Source organism: Pelmatolapia mariae, linkage group LG16_19 (genome assembly GCF_036321145.2).
Source record: "Pelmatolapia mariae isolate MD_Pm_ZW linkage group LG16_19, Pm_UMD_F_2, whole genome shotgun sequence".
Classification (NCBI taxonomy): domain Eukaryota; kingdom Metazoa; phylum Chordata; class Actinopteri; order Cichliformes; family Cichlidae; genus Pelmatolapia; species Pelmatolapia mariae.
In genome coordinates, this window is record NC_086241.1 from 49423303 (window position 1) to 49439746 (window position 16444).

At 38.8% G+C, this 16444-nt stretch overlaps 1 protein-coding gene across 4 annotated transcripts in view; it reads right to left on the bottom strand.

The window, feature by feature from the left end:
• Nucleotides 1-587: 587 nt before the first annotated feature.
• LOC134646273 (SH3 and cysteine-rich domain-containing protein-like) overlaps nucleotides 588-16444 on the bottom strand; it is a 50759-nt gene continuing 34902 nt past the window's right edge. The window contains exons 4-7 of one of the 4 annotated variants that reach the window (XM_065469437.1): nucleotides 16121-16334; nucleotides 2797-2963; nucleotides 2552-2657; nucleotides 588-1445 (exon numbers count right to left, since the gene is read on the bottom strand). The gene's annotated coding sequence lies outside the window, so the exon portion shown is untranslated. Of the gene's footprint in view, nucleotides 1446-2195; nucleotides 2658-2796; nucleotides 2964-7825; nucleotides 7847-16120; nucleotides 16335-16444 lie in introns of those variants that run through there. The other 3 variants (XM_063500121.1, XM_063500119.1, XM_063500120.1) reach the window with 3 other exon arrangements.

Consider the following 16444-nt stretch of genomic DNA (forward strand, 5'->3'; position numbering starts at 1 on the left):
CTTTGATTACGTATGCAGTGACGTTCGAGGCCTCGCGGGCAGTCCGTACCATGTGACTGATTCAGGAACTGGCTCGCCGGTTCGCGCCAGATTCGAAATAAATTGGGCAGCAAAACAGAGCTGATTTCCCCCATCACATTGTGTTGCGGAATTGGGTTACGTACGTGCTACATAGTTAATTGAGCATTTCTTCTTCGATGGAACCAGCAAGGAAGAGATTTTTTTAAACTCATCTTTTCTAATAAAGTATGCACATAGTAATAAATATCACAAAAGATAAGAACCATAATATAAATAAACAACACAGATCCTATAAAAGTGAAGCGCCACACAGTTTGTATCATTATCCAGATGTACATAGGCATGATTACACAGTTACACAATCATACCAAAACTCTGTCTTGATAGTTTCCACTTTCTGTTTGTATCAGACATACGGAGACAATATTCGGGATAAATAACCATGAAAACAATTTATTTATTCCGTTTAGAGGTTTACACATCACATCATTATAATCAAATAGCCTGTTTCACTTGAATCGTCCACTTGATGGCGCAGTAGAGCAAATTAATTATCACAATGCTTCGAACCATGAGTCGTGTTAAAATCTCCCAATTCTTTTGATCTTTGGGCTGAAGGAAGGACAACACTCGGTGTATAAATGCTCAATCAACAATTATTTATTTCCATACAATTCAACACTTTATGAGCATAAACCATCCGGATAGGGAGACATGCATGCAGAGGGTAAATCTCAAAATGGTGGAGGGTTACTCAAGCTCTTATAGCCTCTAGTGGCCCCCACCCAGTCGTAAAAACCTAAACATTCACATTCTTTCTCTCTTACGGTGCCTAAGTGGCGGCCTTGGCTCCCTCTTTTATCTCCTCCTGATGTGATGGGGCAGAAAACCTCTCCGGTATGTTCTGTTCTTTTCTAATCAGACAAATAAGGCCATGACTCTCTGAAAACAGTATTTCTTATAACTCAGCAGTATAATGCGTCATAAAACAATATCATTCATTCACAATAAATCAGCAGTCTAATGTAATACAAATCAGTTTAATAAATCTAATAGTTATCCCCTCTTTAAGGAGAATAATGAAAACTAAAACTACATAATAGTTTCACAATCTTTAATTAGGGGTATAACGTGGCATAAGATAATATAATAATCTCACAGTCGACCAGTTGGATGGAAAGCTTCAGTTCATCACAAAGCTTCATCTCACCATCACTACTGCAAACCCTGTGGATGAACGATGCAGTGGACAGTGGGAGGAAGCATCCTAAAGCTCTCTTTGCAGACCAGCCTGTGTGATTCTCCACTCACCGACCAGAAAAGACAAACGTCAGGTCTCAGTTGCAGCACCTCATCCATCCATGTCTGATCTTGAATCGGCAGATTCAGCAACACAGCCAGAGACTTCCTGTAATCTATTACAGCTGTTAAAAAAAACAGTCCAGGAACAGGTCACTCAGGTTAATCCTGTATAAACAACTGTAAATATTGTTTTTCCTTCTTTAAATATTGTTGGCTTTTTAGAAATATTCTTGTTTAATTGTTGTTCTCCAAAAAGTTGATTCTGTTCATCTGGACGTAGCGTTTTGTGGGAGAAACGTTTTGTCACTCATCCAAGTGACTTCTTCAGTCTCAGCTGACTGCAGGTTCCCCCAATCTCATAAACAGTACATTTGCATAATGACTGAAACCAGCCCACTGAATTGTTGTTATTATTTACTTTATTGCCATATTGGGGCGATCGTGGCTCAAGAGTTGGGAGGTTGCCTTGTAATCGGAAGGTTGCCAGTTCGAGCCCCGGCTTGAACAGTCTCGGTCGTTGTGTCCTTGGGCAAGACACTTCACCCGTTGCCTACTGGTGGTGGTCAGAGGGCCCGGTGCCGCCAGTGTTGGCAGCCTCGTCTCTGTCAGTGCGCCCCAAGGTGGCTGTGGCTACAATGTAACTTACCATCACCAGTGTGTGAGTGGATGGATGACTGGATGTGTAAAGCGCTATACAAATACAGGCCATTTACCATCAAATAAATATCCATGTAAAATTGTTCAAAGTGACCATTATGTTCATAGATGTTAAAAATACCTGAAAATAAATGAGTTCAGTGACAGTTAGTGTTTGTTGTAATCAATTTATTAATAACAAAAAACTTTCAAACTAATGCAACACATATAACAATGTCACAAAATATTCAAATAAATACATTTCTTAATGCATAACTGATTTTGGAACTGATCTTTCAAGAAGTGAAATCAGTCTGTCCATCCTCTCCCTGATCGAATCGATCGATTTGGGACCTTGTGAATCTGAATCGAATCGATTCTAGAAATCCGTGACAATACCCAGCCCTACTCGTCTCCACCCAACGCGAGCTCAACAATGGCCACAGTGAGTGTGTGAGCTACTATTTGCCTGCGCTACTGTGCATGTATGAAGTGGACCGACTTGTCATCAGGCACACATGAGGCCGACCGGCTGAGAATACTGAAATCAAAGGAAATCAAACTCTTCTGTCTGGTGAAATGTTATACTTACCAAATCATGCTCCCTGGCCTCATATCCTTTGCAGGTGGAACTGGACCCAGTTGTGAAAACCAATGATTTCCGTTCCTGATTTTGTCTGGCCAACAAAGAGTCCAGGCTGGTGATCAATTTAAGAACAGAAACACACACTTCTTACCAAAGAAATGAAGATTATTTTACAGTGTTGCTGAATCACATGGATGAATTTAACACCTGGGCACAGTTATACCGTGATGACTGGCAGGTCGAGATCTCACCCTGTGTTTCTCTGCCTGTGGTAGAGGTGGAACCAGATCAAGTGGAGCTGATTCTTGAACAGCCTCAAGTCAGAGCTGGATCGACCTTCTGTCACCAGGTACTGATGAGCCCGCTGTGGAGAAACATCACTGATGATGTTCATGAATCCCCAGCTGACTCTGGTAACCTTAATACAGCACAGAAAAAAAGTCACAATAATCATTTTATGTTGTGATTATTGTGATCATAACAGAAACAGATGCATCTATGTCATTATCTTTGAGCTTTTACACTTAACATAATTATAAAAACATGAGTATAAAAGGTGTTAAAACTCTGATGCCATCTTGGAATACTGCACTTTGTTCATGTCATTACAACATTTCTCTCTTTCTAATCATACATCTAGATGTTATGTCAACACACATTTAATCTACATTATAAGAGTGCCTTTGTGATAAATGGACATGTTGTGTTCAAATAAAAAAATTACGATTGGGAACAAAAGTTGTGCGAATTTCATCACTGTGACCAACTTCACCAACATCATCTCATAAGAAATTTTACTATCCAATGGAAAATATTAGATAACCCCAGCTTATATACAGTATATTGTTTATTTATAATATACACTGATTTACAGTTTTTTTTACATGAACACTTTTTACCATGTTGCCTGTTACAACCTACCTCCAGTTACAGCTTTTGACAATTACAGTTAGCAATAGTTATATCTGATCACTGTTCAAACTGCAGTTTTATCAGCTAAACAATTAAAATTCCAGAAATCAGGAAGCAATCTGCAAAAACAAGTAAAAAAAAAACCCAAAACACATGGGAATCTCAGATTTCACACAGGTGGTTGGTTGTTGGTTGTTGAGTGTTAATAACCCTTTGGGGTCCAAACGCTGCACCTCCAAATCACATGACTGGTTTAAGCTGACATAGCAACAAGCTGCAGCCACGCTGAGTCTTTCAGCCTGTGTTGAAAGTCCAGACTTCAAAGTATACACCGGTTTTTAAATTTTAACTACAGGTCAGTAAATCCAGAGTTATGATTAAAATATATATATAAGCTATGCTTTTTTCTAAATACTGTCGTCATGTTTTTTTGTTGTTGTTGTTGGTTTTTAAACGATTTCTAAGGACGGTGCGAAAACAGTAAAGAAAAAAAAGCCGCCTCTCTCCTAAAAAAAGTGAGATTTGGATGTTTAGGAAGAGGGTAAAGTTTTGGGAATGACGGTAACGGCAGCGAGAAAGAGCGAGCGAGTGAGAGTGAGTGAGTTTTTAGATGTGGTAGATTTGCGACGTTTAGCGTGGAGTGTGTAGTTAGTCTGTTGTGTAGTCATTGTTTTGTTTTGTGTGTCAGCAAGGGCACTAATGAATGTCACAAAGGCACATTGCAATGTAAACACTCTCACCAAGTAGAAAACCAGCAGAGTGATACATCTCCTGCTGTCAGGCCTGCAGGTTTATCCCTGTGGTGTTCTCCTCTGTCATGTGGTGGAAAAACAGTTTTTTAATGGCACACATCATTTGTTTGTTCTCTGAGAAAAATGAGAAAATCTAGACACTAATGTAGCAACAACAACAACAAAAAAAGATTGTTTCTTTAATCAGCACAATGGATTCGGTCTCAACTAAAAATACTTGGGTTGCATTTTTGTTTCTCTTATGCTAAGTGTATAATGTTTAGCAAGTTTTAAGCATTCTCTAATGCTAACGGTATATTTAATTCATGTAGTTTATGCAAAGCATTGTTGTCTTAGGGGGGTCATATGATTGTTGGAGTTTCTCTCATTATCGTGGTGGTCTTTACCTTACAATATAAAGTGCCTTAAGGCAACTGTTGTTGTGACATTTTATTATATAAATAAAAGTGAACCTAACACTGACGAGGGTTCCTTCAGCTGTGATTTGGACAAATTCTTTAAATTCTCTCAAAGAGATCAGCAGGTGCAGCTCCCATGTATCTGGAAAGTAATTGTGGCACCTACACATTAATAACATCTATCACTTCCCTCTTTGAAGAGGGAAAGCTGGACAAGGAGTCCTACCGGGCTTAGTTATCCTGTGGGACTCTGGAAGCAGCTGATAGGTACCTACACGCCAAGCGGAATGGCTGAAGCAAAAACTCGGTGTGGGAGGAATTCGGAGAGGCCATGTAAAAAGACTTTCAGACTGCCTCGAAAAGATTCTGGCAAACCGTCAGGTGACTCAGGAGGGGAAAGCGGTGTTTTACCTGCACTGTGTATAGTGTGGGTTAGTGCTGGGCGATATGGATAAAATATTTATCACGATATGAATTATTTTATATCACGATAACGATATATATCACGATATACGACCTGACCTGTGGTCATCTAGAAAGTACGCAGTCTGTAAACAGTGAGTGCCGAGGGTGCAATCTTTGTTTTGAGTTACCGTAAAGTATGTCGCAAATCCGGGTGCACGTACAGCAGCACCAGCTCGCAAACCACGAGACGGAGTTTCTTTGCGAAAAATATCTTTTTTTTTTATACTTTATTTTTTCTTGCATAAAGTTAAGAGCATGTATAGTGAGAAGACAACACTAATATATTTGCCACAGGCTATTTAACCCTTTAAGACATACCATAGAACCAAGTCCGCCAGAGCTTATCTTTACATTTTACATGCTGTAGTGCCACTTGTGGGAGTATTTCAAGTTTCCTTATATCAATACAACCGTTATAGCCCAAATTTTAATAATATGTATGCATTAAGTCCATAGTAACTACATAAATTGCAAAAACTTGTAGTGCAATAAACTACAAAAAAATTGAAAATCGTTTTTGTTTTGTTTTTTACATATATTTCTAGTTAAAAAATTTTTTAAGAGGTGTATCCCTCAAAACTGTAAATACAAAAGTTTCCAACCACGAGAAATTTATTTTGAGTGTCTTCATAGTTTTATTTTTGAGATACACTAATTTTTATATACTACAGGAAAAATGAAAATAAATATTATAATGCATCAAAATAAACTATTTCCAACAGTGTAATTTGAGTTCTAAGCATCCCAGAAACGATACAGAAAAGCATAAAGTCAAACATGTCTTTTAAAAACACCAACATAGCCTTTCGCGAAAATGACGTCACTTCCGGTTTCGGGCAGGTAATGGCGGACATGCGATAGTTCGCGCTGACGTATATGCCAACGTAGGAAGTCTTATGAACGTCGGCAAAGCGTGTTTCTGGAATATTATGTTTTTGTTGCTGCAAGTGCTTCTTATGCAATTTTTGCAAAGCTATATGTGGAAGGAAACCGTGACCTTGGACAAGCCAATGGCATTAGATGTAAGTACACCTCCTCCGGTTTCACGTGCAAAAAAAAATATTGCACTACCTTACGTGGTTCCAGTTCTACAGGGGTTTAAAAATAGTTAGGTAAAACGGAGTGTGCCTTCTCCGACCGGTTGTAAAGGGTTAATTATATATTTTATGTAATAATTTATAAAATTTGGGTTAGTACGATATAAACGATAGAAGACAAATGGCACGATAGACACTTTTCTATCGTCCACACGATATATATCGTCATATCGCCCAGCACTAGTGTGGGTGGAGTGCTGCTGATTTCAACTGGGAAAATTGTTGGGCGGTGGAGGAATACTTGGAGGATCTCCTCAATCCCACTGGCACGTCTTCCATGGCGGAAGCAGAGTCTGGGGGTGAAGGGGATGATCCGCCAATCTCTGGGGGTGAGGTCACTGAGGCAGTTAAACAACTCCTTGGTGGCAGAGCCCCTAGGGTGGATGAGGTCCGCCCCGAGTTCCTGAAGGCTCTGGATGTTGTAGAGCTGTCTTGGTTGACAAGCCTCTACAATGTTGCGTGGAGATCAGGGGCAGTACCCCTGGACTCGAAGACTGGGGTGGTGGTCCCCATCTTTAAGAAAGGGGACCAGAGGGTGTGTTCCAACTACAGGGGAATCACCCTCCTCAGCCTCCCTGGGAAAGTCTATGCCAGTGTGCTGGAGAGGAGAGTCCGTCCGTTAGTCGAACCTCGGATGCAGGAGGAACAATGCAGTTTTCGTCCTGGTCGTGGAACACTGGATCAGCTCTTTAGGGTGAGAATAGTTCAGCCATTCGGGAGGGCCTCCAAGTAGAGCCACTGCTCCTCCACATCCAAAGGAGCCAGTTGAGGTGGTTCAGGCATCTGACAAGGATGCCTCCTGGGTGAGATTTTCTGGGCATGTCCCTCCGGGAGGGGGGCCCGGGACAGACCCAGGACACGCTGGAGAGATTATATCTCTCGGCTGGCCTGGGAACACCTTGGTGTTCCCCCGGACAACCTGGAGGAGGTGGCCAGGGAGAGGGAGGTCTGGGCTTCTCTGCATGGGCTGCTGCCCCCGTGACCCGGCCCCCGATAAGCAGAAGAAAATAGATGGATGGATGGACTTCCCTCTTTGTTTTTACAGACAGCAGATTTCACTGGAACTGATTGTTGATGACCTCAGCAGTAGGCGTCACGATCTGTGACAGATTGTTGCTTAAATGCACTGACATATGACTGATTTAGACTGAACAGTGAGAATGGAGGAGACAAATGGTGGTTTTCAGACACTTGTCTATGAAGACGATTTGCACGAGGAAGAGTATCCTCCTTACCATCAGTCTAACAGGATACAAGGTATAATCATTCAAATTTTTATTCATTGTACTCCCATAGTCAGGTTTCTGATTCTTTTGATTGAAGTAGGTTTTACAGAGTTAAGCTATAATGACAGGACATGATGATCTGAGACAACTACGTGTAAGGTTTACATGCGCTAACAGGATTTTTCTAATCATAAATAAAGAGTACAGAGAAGATGTTAAATAAACTACTAGTAAACAGTAATATTAAGTCCTAAAATGATCACATTTTACTCTTTTAAAGCTTCAACCAAGTTAAGTGTGTTACCTGCCTTTAAGCTGAAAATTGATCATTTTCTGCCTGTTTAGTGTCCATGTTCACTATGAGTCCTGGGAGACACCACAGACTGGCTGCAGTGTGCCTGGCGCTTCTTGCTGCTGTTCTTCTGATACTGAATATTGGCCTGGGGATCCACTGTAAGTCATTATGAGTTACATGAGTGCACAGAAATGTTTTCATTATTAAGTAATTTCTTTTTTTGCAAATGGTTATCAAACTTTGCCAATAGTCCAAAAACAAAAACAAGCAAACAAACAAAAAAACTCTAAACTGTAAAAAAAAAAACAAAGTTCTTTAGAAAAACTGAAAAAAAGTCCTGATAATTTTCTGCCAGGAACACCTTCTGTTTTTTTAGTACACAACAAAATTGGTTTTTATTCTTTTCCTTTTATTCTCGTCAATTCAAAAACTGTACTAAAATACGCCGGCATCCATCTCCTCATAAAATGACTAAACAGCTAATCGATGAACAAAATAATTTACAATCTTTATAATTTGAGCTTTTTTATTTTCCTTGAAATGAGTTTGTCCTCATGTAAAGACATGGAAGTGACTTCAAAGTGTTGTCTTTAAACAGGATACCTGGCAAACATTAACAAAATATTTAACAAGATTTAACAATATCCAGAATACATTTAAGCTAGAATCACTGCCTCGTGGTTCTTTGCATCAGCCAAATTTTAAGTTGTGGTTTAAATTCTTGTCTGTCGAATGATGTATATAGTCAGTTATGGCCAAATACCAAATGGCATTTATGTCATCAATGAAGCCAAGACTACATTTATCCTAGATTAACACTGTAGGACCTCTACCTTGCAATTTGAAGCAATAGAGATGAGTTTTTGACAGCTAAGCAGTGCTAAATGAAAATAAAATAAAAATAAAAAATAAAAATAAAATAAATAAAACTGAACAGATCTAAAGATGTTCCCGTAATTTGGGTTTATTAGAATAAAAGATCGATGAGGAAATTAAAAAAATATATGAGTTGGGTCAGTCATATACTCTGAATAAGTCTGTGAAGGTTCTCAGTCATCCAGGTCATCGTAGTCAAAGGAGTTGCAAAGAAAAACGTCTGGACTTCTTTAAGTTGCTTGAAGACGTTTCACCTCTCATCCGAGAAGCTTCTTCAGTTCTAAGGTCAATGGCCGAGAGTCCCATTGCCCACTCACATCAATGCCCACTCACATCCTGGGCCATCTGACCTCAGGAATTCACATGACAAGGTGGGGCCAGGTTTCACAATGAGCACACCCGAAACCTTGGCTGATTAGGTCCCACACCCACTTTCACACCTTGGCTCATGTGATTAGAGGATCACCAGGGGGTCCTTTGTCCCTCTTTGGGGGGATACTCCCACTTGGTTTATATCTGGGACTCTCGGCCATTTGACCTTAGAACTGAAGAAGCTTCTCGGATGAGAGGTGAAACGTCTTCAAGCAACTTAAAGAAGTCCAGATGTTTTTCTTTGCAACTCCTTTGAATACTCTGAATAAGTTCACTACGCGTCTTAAAACTGAAACAACATTATCTGATGAGGATATTTCCAAGCTTTGTGAGGCGGTCAAGGGATCCACATATGTGTAACAGGTGAGCAATCAGCTGAGTCTTCATCAGATGTACTGTGTGACATTAGTGATGGTAAGATATTCAAAAGTAGTCCTTTTTTTTTTTTTTTTTACCAAAATCCATTATGTTTCAAACTACTGCTATACCAAGATGCCTTTAAAGTTGTTAATCCTTTGGGTTATGGAAATAAATAGATAAAACTGTAGTTAAAGGAACCATGTTTTGCATGCTGTAGATAATTTGGGCTCACATTGCACTGGTGGCTTCTGCTTTAGTCGTACACAACATTTCTGTAGATATTGTTTAATGATGCAATCTCTTTTTCAGGGTGGTGATCCAAATCAGTGTGGAGCAGAATGCACCATAGAGATGTACAACTCTCCTGTTGAACACCTCAAGCCTGAAGGTACACCAGATATAGAAGGAGTAAAGTTTGAGTCAGTTTTCAACTGTTTAAAATATTTTCACATCTGTCAGCCAGGTTTGCCATTTTGATTAGGACACAAGATTTTTATGGCATTTTGTCATATGATGTTGGGCTGTTTCTTAAAAATTTTTGTGAAAAAAAAGAATGTTTCACCTACTCCATTCTGAATTGGAGCATTAAACAGTTGAAATACTCTGACTCTGATACCTCTTCAAAGCCGTGTGAGGTCAGTCCTCAACAAATTCTCAGCACAAACAAAACTGGAACTTTTTAAGGCTGTTGCCTCTCATAATTGGTGACAGAGTGGAAGCTGGAACAGATGACTTTTACCCCACTGCATTCAGACTGCAAATAAATCGCGCATGTGCGAAGCCACTGCTGGCATGTGATGCGCAGCTGCAGAAGAAAAGGACCTGTGAGGCTCAGTAACAGAAATTTTATTTGAAAACTACAGACATTTTGCGCCGAAAAATATAATTTTTTCCCCAATGCATCTTGATAACTTCATTTCAGTTTTTTCTTTTCATCAACAAATAAAGGAGGTTACATATAAGCAACTTTTTTTTATTGCTCAAAACTTGTCTGAACACAGGCTGCACGTGTTGGTCAGTGCGCCCCAGGGTGGCTGTGGCTACAACGTAGCTTGCCATCACCAGTGTGTGAATGTGTGTGTGAATGGGTGGATGACTGGATATGTAAAGCGCTTTGGGGTCTTTAGGGACTAGTAAAGCGCTATATAAATACAGGCCATTTACTGTGATGTGTGTGGCTGACGAAAACAAATTGTACAACCTAAAAATAACAGCAGTCCTGATCAAAAGTTTTAGACCATTTGAAAAATGGCAAAAAAACATATTTTGCATGGTTGGATCTTAACAAGGTTCCAAGTAGAGCTTCAACATGCAACAAGAAGAAATAGGAGTAAGGCAAAACATTTTTTGAGCATGCAATTTATTAAAGACAACGCTTAAACTGAAACAGGCTGTTTTACAGCTGATCAAAAGTTTAGGACCACACCTCCAAAAAACATGGGTAAACCCCCAAAACAGAAAGTTCCAAACTTGAACTCAATAATTAATTGGTCCGCTGTTGTTGTTGATCACTTCATGCAAGCGTTTCCATGAGGTGAGTGGGAACATTTCTCCAAGTGGTGAAGAGGGCCACACGAAGGGTGTCTACTGTCTGGAACTGTTGTCCATTCTCAGTTGGATTTAGATCAGGGAAAGACGCAGGATGGTCCAAAAGAGTGATGTTATTCTCCTGGAAGAAGTCCCTTGTCCTACGGGCATTGTGTACTGTAGCATTGTCCTGTTGAAAAACCCAGTCGTTACCACACAGATGAGGGCCCTCAATTTGGGTTGAGGATTTTTTAGGTCTTCCACTTCACGTTTTTGTTCCATAACCCCCAGGATTATTTAGGAAATGACCGTCTTAACTGCATCCCACCTCAGCAGCAATAGCGCGCTGTGAGCGACCCTACTTATGCAGTTCAACAAGCCGACCATGTTCAAAAAGGAAAATGTTTTTTGCTTTTGCCATCAGAACATCCTGACAGTCTGACTACCTGACAGAAAATGACAATGAATCCACAGTTTTGCACAGATTTGGCCTTTTAAAGGCATGTGGTCCTAAACATTTGATCAGCTGTAAAACAGCCTGTCCCAGTTTAAGTTTGTGAAATGTAAGTTAAATGTTTTGTCTCACTCCCATTTCTGCTTGTTGCATGTTGTTGGAACCTTGTTAAGATCCGACCGTGCAAAAGATGATTTTTTGCCATTTTTCAAGTGGTCTTAAACTTTTGATCGGGACCGTATTTAATAATCAATTACTTTCTTCTGAATGGATTAAGAATGCTTTATGTCCGCATTGCAATGCATCACAATTGTAAATCATTACACGATTAATTGTGTCAGCTCTATTAGATTTAAGATTGTATATTTGCTTTTGAAATGGGAAGTTTGCTTTATTGTGCTTTGTATTTGCTTTCAGACTGCAAGGAAAGAACGCTGATGTACACCGAGCATCTGAAGAACAACATGCAAGTCCTCCAGCACATTGGATCCAAAACCTGTTCCAGTTCCTCAGACACCATCAGAGACTGTTTTGAAAGCCCTCTACTATCAATCTGGATAAAAAGTGTTTTAAATTTTGTTTGAATGTTTATTATGTACTTATTTGTTTTTGGTTGTATTAAGTTTGATATTAATTAGATCAGTGCCTTTTTAGTCATTAATTTGATTATTAAATATTAACTGTTTAGGGCAGCACGGTGGCACGGTGGTTAGCACTGTTGCTGCACAGCAAGAAGGTCCTGAGTTCAATTCCACCATCAGGCCAGTGTCTTTCTTTGTGGAGTTTGCATGATTAATTGATTAATCCAAATTGCATAGGTGTAAATGTGAGTGCGAATGGTTGTCTGTCCCTGTGTGTTAGCCCTGTGACAGACTGGCGACCTGTCCAGGGTGTACCCCGCCTCTCGCCCTATGAAAGCTGGGATAGGCTCCAGCGCGACCCTGAAAAAGGATAAGCGGATGGATGGATATTAACTGTTTAATTTAATCATTGTCTCTACTGGTTATTATTAATGTTTCTAGCAAATTATGACAAAAAGTCATTTTATTCTATTCTAATTTTTCTGTTAGCCCTATTATGTTTATTACCTCATTTGTTGGACCTTAATCTTTTTAGACAACATTCTGGCTGCAACAGCTGCCAATAATTTCATGTAAATATGAACTTTTGAATAAAAAGGCATGTCTTGTATTATACAGCTCTTCTGTGCTTTGTCAATAGGAGACGGTAAACAAGCTTGTTAAATGTATTTTAACTGGTTTACTTTATAATAGTTTTTTATTTCAATGTAATAATTGTACAAAAACCAAAGTTCACTGTGAATTTTACATTTATCAACAAGTATACCGTTATGTATTCTGCATTATCACTATATTTTCCACGGTGAAATTCTGGCAACCACAACTGCCAGTATTTTACCGTAATATTCAACTTTTTAGGTATGATACCGTTTTATTTTATACAGTTTCACTATATTTAACAAAGTAAGACTGTAATCAGGTTAATGGAATGTCTGTTGTTTTCACATGAATTTATATTTAAATTCAGTGATTTACTGTAAAAAAATAATTATTATTTACTGTGAAATTTAAGGTTACTAAAATAGGATACCGTTTTGTGTTCTACATTTACAATTTATTTTTCACGGTGAAATTCTGGCAACCACAGCTGCCAGTAATTCACCGTAAATTCTACAATATTTTTTTTACAGTGTACTATAACCAGTATGGCTACCAAACCATCCCATTTGGTTTAAAACCTGGGGTTCTAGCTATTGTTTTTTTCTTATCATTTTATTTGTTTTATCTTTTTGTTTTCCAAAGGGTATTTTGGAATATTATGATACAGGAACAGCCTCTAGAAGCAATTTCAGTTAACAACCTTATGAAGCTGGCTGAGAGAATATGTAAAGTTGCCATGATAAATCTAGCTCAGTTAAATACAAAAAAAATCTTGTAAACTTATAACCATTTGCATGCTTTTTTGTTTATTATATAATTCTTTATATTTTGTTCCATAGTAAAAAAAGAAAAAAAAAAAAAAGTAGCAGTGTTTTCAAAACATCTCTACCAAATTGTATCTAGTTTCTATCCATCCCTTAAATTTTACCTAGCAAAAGCCCACATAATTGTACATTATTTAAGGTGACAAATTTTACTGCAGCTTTTTTTCCCTTTTCCCAGAACTTGCTACTATTTGCAGCACCATGACCCAGTTTCTCCAACAGCATCATTAAAACTTTAACTTTGTTTATTCAAATTTACCCCCAGTGGAAAACCAATATAACCCAGTCATATCATTTTCGCCAAGACCTGAAACTCTGCCAGCTGCGTCTACACCAGTGAAATGCCAGCCATCCATCACCACGAAGATACCTGTCATACACATCCATCATTTTTCACCACTGCAGTCACATAAACCAAAAAACAAACACAAGTACGCACACACATGCAAACACACATACACATCACTCGGATGGAAATGTGTCCTTTATCTTCATAGTGAAACACTCACACACACAGAAAAAACACACACTACATATAAAGTGACGCCTACTCACACATGGGAGTCATGCAGTCAGTCAGACAGCTGTATCCATCATTCGTCCGAGTACAGTCACAGCAGCCGTCACCTACTTCTGGATGAATTTTACATTAGCACAGACTGTAAAGTCCTATTCTTTTCTGGGTGCTATTAAGACATGTGGACCGGGACAGCTGTCTCCATTAATACCAAGTTTTCTCCTGTTTACTATCACACACATCTTTACCTTCATATTATCCAGTACATGCTGTATAAAAGCCTTTCACCCAAAGGTCAGAGCTTTTATGCATGTTTACATTAAAATTTATTCTTCAAGAAACAGTGATATAGTTTGGTTTTTGTGTGCCATCAGAAACACTTACAATATCCAACAAAGTCAACATTACAAAGCAACTGACTTTTCCCTGGAAACTTGAAGTATTGTGTGGAACCACTTTTAGGATTTACTTTTGTATTCAATTTTTCAAACAAGATTCACCGTAAAATACAGCCACATTTGTCTGTCTGTATAATCCTTATAATGCCTGCATGTTTTGGGGTCCTGAGATTGATCCTAAAGCACTGGGGTTGTTTAAGGAGATCTAGTGCTAAAGAAACAGAAGTTTATGTTGACCTCTGCAGCTCTGCAGAGCATGCATGCAAAACAAAGTTGTTGTATGAACATTAAGAAGCATTTGAACAACTAGCTCTTTGGATTCAATGTAAATGATAATAACAGTGTTATTATGACAGCAATATACTTTTGATCTATAGAAATAACAATTCAAATTGACGGACTCTGCATCCCTTTTGAGTATAATAATAATAATAATAATAATAATAATAATAATAATAATAATAATAATGATAATAATGTGTACTTTATTAATGATGGGGTAGTTCATGGTAGCCGTTCAGTGGATTCAAATCCCCAACCTTCCCATCATGGGGCGATCATGCTACCTACCTACTGAGCTTTCCCTGCCCTAAGTATGGGGTTTAGATGACCAATAATAACATTTAAGCTCCTTTAAAAAAAATATTCAGGGACTCATTCATTCAATTGTATGATATAATGTGGGTAAATTGCACTTATTGGTGTACTGAAGAGTTGGGTTTGAGTTTAGCATAGAGTTGACAGTACAAGAAAGCCAACGGGTCCGCAAGAAGAAATAAGCTCTTCTTTCACTGCTACTACTACTTTACTAGTGCCTTTAAAGTTTTTTTTCTTGTGTAATTTATCAGATTTGTTCTAATTTCTCCTATAAAATACATCCTTTGTCATGAAGTAATGTCTGCTGGTAGAATGGACTTTTAACCTGGCATTATTTTTAACATTGTGCTTCACTGTATTCTGCATGGTGCTGTGGTGTCAAACTATGTTCTGTCAAAGCCCAGGAGTGTGCAGGTTTTCCATTCAAACCCAGTGGCATGTGACAGGCTGAAAATGAAAGGGTATAAATCTGTTCCAGGGTGACCTTGGGACTACCGTTATACACGAGCCCTTTTCCCACACACTAGAATTGCAGTAAACACCCTTCAGATGCCTGTTTACGCTTGTATTCGGTATCAGCAAGCTATCAGTGCAGTGATGCTCTTTTAGAAATTCCTCCTTCTGATCATAGTGGGTTACTGCTTCCCACTATGAGCTGAATGCCTCAAGAGACACAAGAGAAGTCTCCAGCAGTGTCCAATCACATCATGCAAATGCAGCCCCTGGGTGTACTCAGAAAAGTGACGACATCGGCAGATATCAAAAAGACTGAGATTGTTTTAAGCCACCGAAATTCGAGTCTGGCATCCCAACTACCGTTTACGACATGAAGGATTTGGCTTTCATCTTGCAGTGTGACCAGTGAGAGTTTTTCAGACTACAGGTCTCTACTATAGTATAATATATCTCGTGACATAGCAGTGGGCTTTAGTTTTATTACGATTTCTTTTGACACTGTTTGCAACTCGCATAAAAAGGATTTCATCCATTTTTCCATCTGTCCTGCCATTAGTCATATAAACACTCAGATGTCTTTGGCCATCTGCATACTCAAACATATGACACTGTTTAAATGATATTAATGCATCAAATTACAGTTATTTTTTTTAATGTAAGAGTTACTGTAGTGTCACTGTAAGTATTTACAATTTTTCTCTCAAAACACAATGAGCTTCTTAAAGTGCTGGTTGGTTACTCAAAAAATAAAACAATCTCACAGTTTCATTTTATAATAGTTGGTTACTTACCTCTATTTTCTAATAGAAACTAGTACAAAATTACTGACAAGATTTCTTTAAAAGCTTGGGTGTGTGTAATGTCTTACCTAGGGACCTAGCAGTTGAATTATTGTTGAGCTATGGTTGACTATAGACAGAGGTACAAGCAGACGAATTAGCTGACTGCAAGCTGGCTGAATGAAAGCATGACAGGTTTTTCTTTGCAAACTCCTTTGATGACAGGTTGTGGTTGGCTGAGCTTAGAGCAGGTGATGCAGAGCTGGTCTGGAGAGTTTGCAGGCTGGATGGTGAGCAATGGTCCTAGAAAACAGAGATAAAGACTGTAAGTAAATCCAAGAATTTCCACTGAAAGTAGGAGACATTGGCCCAAATTCCCTGCGTGAACAGAGATGCAGCTAGATCTGTCAGCC